Raw genomic sequence first — 8,226 nt, 5'->3', positions numbered from 1 at the left:
TACAACACGTGGGGAGAGGCACTGGAAATAACTCTCTCCCTCTTATAAAGCTGATTGTTTTTTCTTTAGCCTTGTAAAGCTTAGAAATACACCTTGCAAAACTGCTAAATAAAAAACAAAAACACACAATGTTGTGACCAGAACTGGGACAGATTAAAAAATCTCTAGTAGAAATTATTTAAAGACAATTTTTTTTTTAATTAAAGGTGATAGGAGATTCTTTCTTTCACCTTTAACAAAAGACTGTAAACCAGTTTTGATTTTGAACAACAATTCTATTTCATGGCTAATTATGTTTGAGCCATTGAGGCTATCACCCTTTAGTGAATAAACCATGAAGATGTATTGCTTTGCAATGTAATGCAGGCCTCACTTGAAGAGAAGGAGATAAGATGAGAAAGACTGAATGGGTCACAGGTACAACCTGTCACCTTAGTGTGGGTCTAGACTGAAATACTTGTATAAATATTTGTGTATGACCCAGTTTACATTTTCCTATTAGTAGTAAGTAGTATTACCTTTGTTGATAGGACACTGGTCCTTTTTCACACAAGTAGAGGATCCCTTCCATGACAGTATGTATCCCTCATCACAGGCACATCGCGGATTGCAGTTCAAAGGGCAGACCATAGGTGGGAAACGGTAATTCTGACAGGTTATTGGGCAACTGGTATCACATGTATCAAAATGCATGTGAGGTGGACATACTGTGGGAAGAGGTTACACATCACATAAATAACACATACAGATCTTCCCAGGACCAATCATTCATAACCCCTCAGTGATGGATTAGACTCCAATATGTTGGAGTAAAACTCAGTATCCTCTAGATTTAAGGTGATGGTAAGCAGAGGAGACAGAATGTGGCACACAGGCCTCATTCATATCCATGAAGAATCATTTATCAGTTTCTCTGCTGTATAACTAGTCCTATATTGGGGCAAAAAACAGCACCCAAGTATGAAAATATGGAATCGGAAGATCCAAAGTGCAAAATCTGCTGCTGTTGACTGCAACCGAATATATATAGTATAGATGTGTGTATTTGAGGGTTTGGTTTTTTTTTTAAACAATTTTACATTATTAACATTATATACTGTATATTTACTGTATATTATATACTGTGTATATATATATCTATAAAATACTAATTTACTGCTAATATCACAAATAATAAAGAAATAGCAACAGTATTATTAAGGAAAGAAGAGACGCACTTAGCAGAATGCCCTCCTACTGTCTCTGTACTTTCTTCCTGCCAATTAGATTGTAAGCTCTTCAAAGCAGGGACTCCTTTTCCTAAATGTTACTGTACTTTTATGTCTTATGCACTTCTTCCCATGTTACAGTATGTTATTTGTATAATATGTTATATACATATATTATATATTATATATTATGTCTAATACCCTTTTAGGAATGTATGATTTATATGCAAAATGAGATTTCTTAGTCCTCGTTTTACAACGCTTCGCTTTACAACGAATGGCTTATCCAACGCTTTGCAATGCATACCTATATTCATTTTTACAACGCCAAAATGGCTTATCCAACGCTCTTACGACGCTTTGCAATGTTGTGTATGTGTATATATATATACATTCACATAAACAACGTTGCAAAGCGTCGTAAGAGCGTATATATATAATATTATACTATATAATATGATATTATACTATATAATATATTATTTATTATGTTATATTACATATATAATACAGTATATACACTATATAATTTATGTGTGTGCTGCATATCTTATTGCCTGCATAAAATATTTGGTGTATTTTAGTGTTAAAAATGCCTTCAGGAACAGATCCTTTCCTTTAAACAGTGTCCCTATGGGAAAACATGTTTCGCTTTACAACGTTTCGCTTTACAACGCCATTTTGAGTAACGCATTGTGTTGGATAGCTGAGGACTGCCTGTAGTCAATATAGATGCCATTTTTTACGATACTAAAGACGCTATTTTAAGGCTCAGTAGCAAATAGCAACAAATTAGAGCAACAGTATTGCAAAATTGTATGTCACTAGATAATCTGTTGTCAGCACAAGGAGGGGTTTGTAAATTAGTGGTAAAGAATGCTGTGCTTATATTGACACCCAATCAAAAAGCATACACCATGATATAGACACTCTAGCAGAAATTCAATCTAGCATGCGAGAGGAACCAAAAGAGTTTGATTGGATCTTTGGCCTTGGAAATTGGCTAGGTGCATTGGGAATGAAAATTCTTTATGGAATCATGGCAATCGCAAGTTTATTACTTTGTGTGTATATGTTAATCCAAATGACTAGATGTATAATCAGCTCTATTTTTGCCAAAAAAAGGCTGCTTCTGCTTCTAGTTCAACCATTATGTATATGTCTCCCACAATGAGAGCGAGAAATACCAATAGTCTTGGTACTCGCCAACCACCCATATATTCATCTCTGATTATCAAACGAGATACCTAAAAGAGATAGGGTTCTGCATTCCCATGGTCTCTTGGAGGTTTCTCCCTTGGAGTTTTTCCTCTCCTGAGTGGTGTGCAGAAGAATAAATGGGACTGGTCGATTGGATTGTTCTTCCAGAACAAAAGGAGGGCTGTAAGGTTAAAAACTGTATCTGTCAGCTATGTTCTTTTCCGGGTCTGAATGGGTTAAAATAGTCGAGCTTTGTTCTCTCAGAGACCAAATGGTAAAAGTATTTCAGCTTTGGACCAGCTGTCCCAGTATATCTATTACATAAGAAATAAGATTATAAGAAACAAGACCACTAGTCTTGTTTCTGACCCCATTAGTAGTTATTGACCTTTTATCCCTATTTCCACCAATTTAGGCCAGATGGTATATGTCATTTTAGATGTATGATCTATACATGGGAACTCATTTTGTAACAGATGTATGAAATTGACACACGATGTATTGTCCTTGCCTTTGGTATAAAAGATTCCTCTGTGAGCATTTTAAAACAGAAATGAGAACTCAACCACCTTGTGTGCATTGAATCTTTGCTCCTCTGGGCTCGTAACTATCATATCTGAGACAGAAGCATATAGCAGCTGCATGATGAATCTCCCTGGGTCGAGTAAAAGAAGTTACCTGCTCTATCATTACAGATTAACTTTATGTAAGATAATTCATGTCTGACACAACCCATAGTAATGGCCGGTATAAGTTTATAATGGGCAGAAATATTCGTTTGTAATTATATAAAATGTGGGAAGATATGTGTGTTTGAATACGGGGAAAGGTCACAGGTGTGGCCTAAAAGAATCCTATTTTGCACTCTCTATTTACAGATGTTAGGCTAGGAAAGATTCAATCCCTGGGGTAACCCCCACACGCCTACATCAATGTATTAAAACAAGTTTATTAAACATTTATGCAACACTTTTACAAACTTATGGACAACCACTATGTGGCTAAAAAACAAAGAAAACAGCGGGATACGGCTAAGTACTAATGGTATAATTACCAGAGCAATAAGAGACTGATAACACTTGTGTATCTAAGTGAGGGATGGAGGATATTCCTCTTATGTGTACACTCTTAGTACGTATGTATCATACTGTACTCAGTTACGTTTGTAAGTTGTAACAAAAGCTAGCTGTACACAGTCGTCAACAGATGTGAAATATTAGCAGTCTGGTGACGTCACTATGGCATATATACAGGGTAGCAGGTTTGCAGTCACGATCAGTAATACAAGGTGCACTATGTGCTAATGATGACAACTTATACACACTGTATATGTAACCTCTCGCTTGTTAAGGCGGATAACCCACGTGCATACGCTCATCCGCAAAGAAGCGTCACCCATAACCTGGTGACACTACTATCGCATATGAGCGGACCGGATGATGCTCAAAAGTGCGTTCTATGTCCTATATTTAGTATCAGCTCTTAGCCTCAATTCCAGATCAAGTGCTCAGCTTCTGCTGTGTAACTGCATAGAGGCATACGACCTGTTCTCTCAGAGCTATTTCCAGATCGATCATCTCATACTGCTCATGCGTCCACGCTCCTGCGCCTCCTGATGACGTCACAGAAATGACGTAATTGCGTACCGACGTACGTTTCACGCTTCTAGCGCTTCGTCAGGGTTGTGGGAGTGGTTACTAGTGGGATCTCCCGTTCTATTTATGCAGACCGGCCGAAGGCGGGACTTACCCATGTCGACCTATCCGCTCGTTTGTAAGTGAAAGTAGACTTGTGTTACAGGTTGTCTGATTAGGACTGTCTTAACACTATACGTGCCACAAGGTTTCTACTTATGTATTATCCATGTTGATTAGCCGTATCCCGCTGTTTTCTTTGTTTTTTAGCCACATAGTGGTTGTCCATAAGTTTGTATAAGTGTTGCATAAATGTTTAATAAACTTGTTTTAATACATTGTTGTAGGCGGATGGGGGTTACCCCAGGGATTGAATCTTTCCTAGCCTAACATCTGTTAATAGAGAGTGCAAAATAGGATTCTTTTAGGCCACACCTGTGACCTTTCCCCGTATTCAAGTATACCCCATTCCCGTACTGTATGCACCCTATTTTTTACATACGTTAATATACCTGTACAATTGGAGAGCGGCAGCTACCTCTTTTTCTGTAAGATATGTGTGTTGCAAATATCAGATAATTAGCTTCTTTCTTAAGGCTTCCAGTAATACTATTACTTGGGGTACCTATGCATGTGCCAGATACATCTGAAAACGAGGAAGAATACAGGGAGAGGGTTATGGGGTATTTGATACTTCTCGGATTAAACTGAAATGAAATAATTCCCCCTAATTAAAGAATCCAGGAATAAAAGGAAGATAAGACACACTCCCACCACAGTGAAACAACAAAAGAAAAAAGTGCGCAGCTAATATGTGGTATATAAGTGGTATAAAACACAATAGTGAATATAGAGTGCAATAAACAAATAAATTGACCTTATAGGACACTGATAGTGCGTCTGCAGCCTTTCTTAAGAGGTGGCTTGACACCCCCAGAACTAGAGAAACAAAAAAAGAACAAGGCGCACAACGCACATAGTGAAATACAGTATAAAAAGTATGCTTTACTAAGGAAGAATAAGTTCTGCGTACATCAAAAAGTATAAAATCAGACAGTAGATAAGTGGGGTTACCACACACAAGGACGGCTGAAGTCGTCGCTCATCACCCGGTGTAAAGGGAAGAACAGCAGACCAGCGATCATCAGACACTTATCCACTGTCTGATTTTATACTTTTTGATGTACGCAGAACTTATTCTTCCTTAGTAAAGCATACATTTTATACTGTATTTCACTATGTGCGTTGTGCGCCTTGTTCTTTTTTTGACACTCCCACCACGCTGGGATCCCTCATCAGTGGAGGCGCTGCAACGAGTGTAAGTATATACCTCAGGCTCCCAGTGACGGAGGTTCAGGCCTCTTGTTAGCCTCACAGGTAACCGCAGCACCCGTTATTAATAGTACCCTAGGGGTACACCCGCTACAGACAGAATCACCAATCTGTCCAAAAATTCTATTTCATGGCTAATTATGTTTGAGCCATTGAGGCTATCACCCTTTAGTGAATAAACCATGAAGATGTATTGCTTTGCAATGTAATACAGGCCTCATTTTAAGAGGAGATAAGATGAGAAAGACTGAATGGGTCACAAGTACCACCTGTCACATTATTATGGGTCTAGACTGAAATACTTGTGTAAATACTTGTGTATGACCCAGTTTACATTTTCCTATTAGTAGTACGTAGTATTACCTTTGCTGACAGGACACTGGTCCTTTGTCACACAAGTAGAGGATCCCTTCCATAACAGTATGTATCCCTCATCACAGGCACATCGCGGATTGCAGTTATAGGTGCAGAACGTAGGTGGGGACTGGTAATTCTGACAGGTCAGTGGGCAACTGGTATCACATTGCGCAAAATGCATGTGAGGTGGACATTCTGTGGGAAGAGGTTACACATCACATAGATAACACATACAGATCTTCCCAGGACCAATCATTCATAACCCCTCAGTGAATCAGCCTCCTTGCCGCTACGGGCAACACCACATGTATGTGTATGAAACTTGTTTTTTGCCTCGCGCGGTGTCGCTACGGGCGACACCACAGCATTTTTCTGTATAATCTCAGGCCGCGTCCACACAAGTGTTGAGTGCGCTTTGTGTGCGGCGCTTCCCGAGTTTACTTCTTGCAATCTGTATCGTCCTGTATCCACTCACGCGGCGAGCGCGCGCTCGTGCTAAGGCACGTACGTTCTCCCAAGCTTGGTGCTTGGGGAGACAGTTCAATTTGACTTTCGAGCTCAGAGCAGGGTAACAAGTAAGGAGAGAAGGGGGGGAGAGTGGTGCAGGGGGGGAGAGAATGGAGAGAAGGGTGGAAGGAGAGAAGGGGGGGAGAGAGGGGTAGGGGGGGAGGGGAGGAGAAGGGGGGGAGAGAGGGGGAGGGGAAGGGGGAGAGGGGAAGGGGGTCGAGGGGAAGGGGGAGAGAGAGGGGGAGGGGAAGGGGAGGGGAAGGGGGGAGAGGGGAAGGAGGGCGAGGGGAAGGGGGAGAGGGAATGGGGGGAGAAAGAAGCAGGGGGAAAGAAGAGCATGGTGGGAATAGGGGGGTGCAGTGGGGGAGAGAATGAAGAGAAGGGGAGACATGGGGAGAGAGGGGAGCAAAGGGGAGGAGAGGGGAGCCGGGGGGAGAGAATGGAAGGAAGGGGGGAAGGAGAGAAGGGTGGAGAGAGGAGGGAAGGGGTGGAGAGAGCAGGGAAGATGGGGACAGAGGAGGGAAGGGGAGAGAAAGGAGGGAAGGGGGTAGAGATGAGGGAAGGGGGAGAGAGGGGAAGTAGGGGGAGAAGGGAAGGGGGAGAGAGGGAAAGGGGGAGAGAGAGAGGAGGGAAGGGGGGGAGAGAGAGGAGGGAAGCGGGGTGAAAGAAGAGGGAAGTGGGGAGAGGAGGGAAAGGAGAAGGGGGAGAGGAGGGAAGGGGGGAAAGGAGAGAATGGGGGAGGGAGAGAATGGAGGGGAGAGGGTAAGGGAGAGAATGGAGGGGGGAAGAGGGGAGGGGGGAAGAGGGGAGGGGGAGGATGGAGGGAAGTGGGGAGAGAGAGGAGGGAAGCGGCGAGAGAGAGGAGGGAAGTGGGGAGAGAGGAGGGAAAGGAGAAGGGAGAGAAGAGGGAAGGTGGGAAAGGAGAGAATAGGGGAGGGAGAGAATGGAGGGGAGAGGATAAGGGAGAGACTGGAGGGGGGAAGATGGGAGGGGGAGGATGGAGGGAAAGGGGGAGGGAGAGAATGGAGAGACACAGACATGCAGACACACAGATACAGCCCCGATCCAGCCAATGACACGCCCCTCCTTTAATAGCAACGCCCCCCACTCCTGCACTAAAATTATTGCAGGACAGCCGAACGCTCATGCTTGACGATTTTGGTGATTACACACTGACACATGAATTCTAGTGTTTGCAGCATCGGTATGGTGTAAATACACTTATTCACTATACAGTATATGCTTACTTGGTGGTTGGGTTGTTTTTCCTTTCACCGCCAGGAATGGCAGACCTGCAAAACAGGAGAAATGTTTGCAATTAGTGTTGTAGATCTTTGTGCATTTGTGTCTATGTCCCACTCTTTGAATTCGATTTATGAAAATATTCTTCTATTCTATGAAGAATCCTTTTCAATGCTGGTTTTCAGAAGCGCTGAATCAGCGGCCCCGTTAGCACGGAAGCGTTTAGTAGCTATTGTTCTGCACAGTGTATATCTGTAAGAGTGGCACAGTGCATTAGTATTTACCAATTAGCTGAAAACGTACTGTACTCTACAGTTTAACTCCAAAAGCAAAGAACATTATCACAGGTTCTTACCTGACTGATAAAGCTAGGCCAATCACTGGGTCTTTTCTGTTATACGTAGGAGGAGTGTTACAATTCATTCTCTTAATATTGCCAGTCTGCATGGAATGACTGGCAGTTACAGTAAGTCCCAGTGCAGTGACTATTAAGCTACAACATACCATACAGGTACTGTATATACGTTTCAAATTACATTGTATCAATCTGCAGAAATACAGTAGCTGTAATGCTTTTTACATTTTATCTCAGTTCAGAGCAACTTCAATTCAGAATGTGCATCTCTTATCTCAAATGGATCAAGGTATTTTGCTTTGTATTAGCATTTTGTCCTTATCACAAAGCAATATGAAGATTGATCATAGTGAGTAAAATCAAACAAATATTCCAGTGTATCTGCTGGGGG

The 8,226-nt window shown here is 42.0% G+C and overlaps 1 long non-coding RNA gene across 1 annotated transcript; it reads right to left on the bottom strand.

Moving 5' to 3' along the window:
* Nucleotides 1–522: 522 nt before the first annotated feature.
* On the bottom strand, nucleotides 523–7,610 carry LOC142497835 (uncharacterized). The gene is made up of 3 exons (XR_012802337.1): nucleotides 7,486–7,610; nucleotides 5,738–5,926; nucleotides 523–707 (listed from the first exon to the last, which is right to left on the bottom strand). It is a non-coding gene; the product is annotated as an uncharacterized LOC142497835 (long non-coding RNA).
* Between the last annotated feature and the right edge of the window lie 616 nt (nucleotides 7,611–8,226).

Source organism: Ascaphus truei, chromosome 6 (genome assembly GCF_040206685.1).
Source record: "Ascaphus truei isolate aAscTru1 chromosome 6, aAscTru1.hap1, whole genome shotgun sequence".
In the NCBI taxonomy this organism is placed as follows: domain Eukaryota; kingdom Metazoa; phylum Chordata; class Amphibia; order Anura; family Ascaphidae; genus Ascaphus; species Ascaphus truei.
This window is presented reverse-complemented; position numbering and strand designations above follow the sequence as displayed.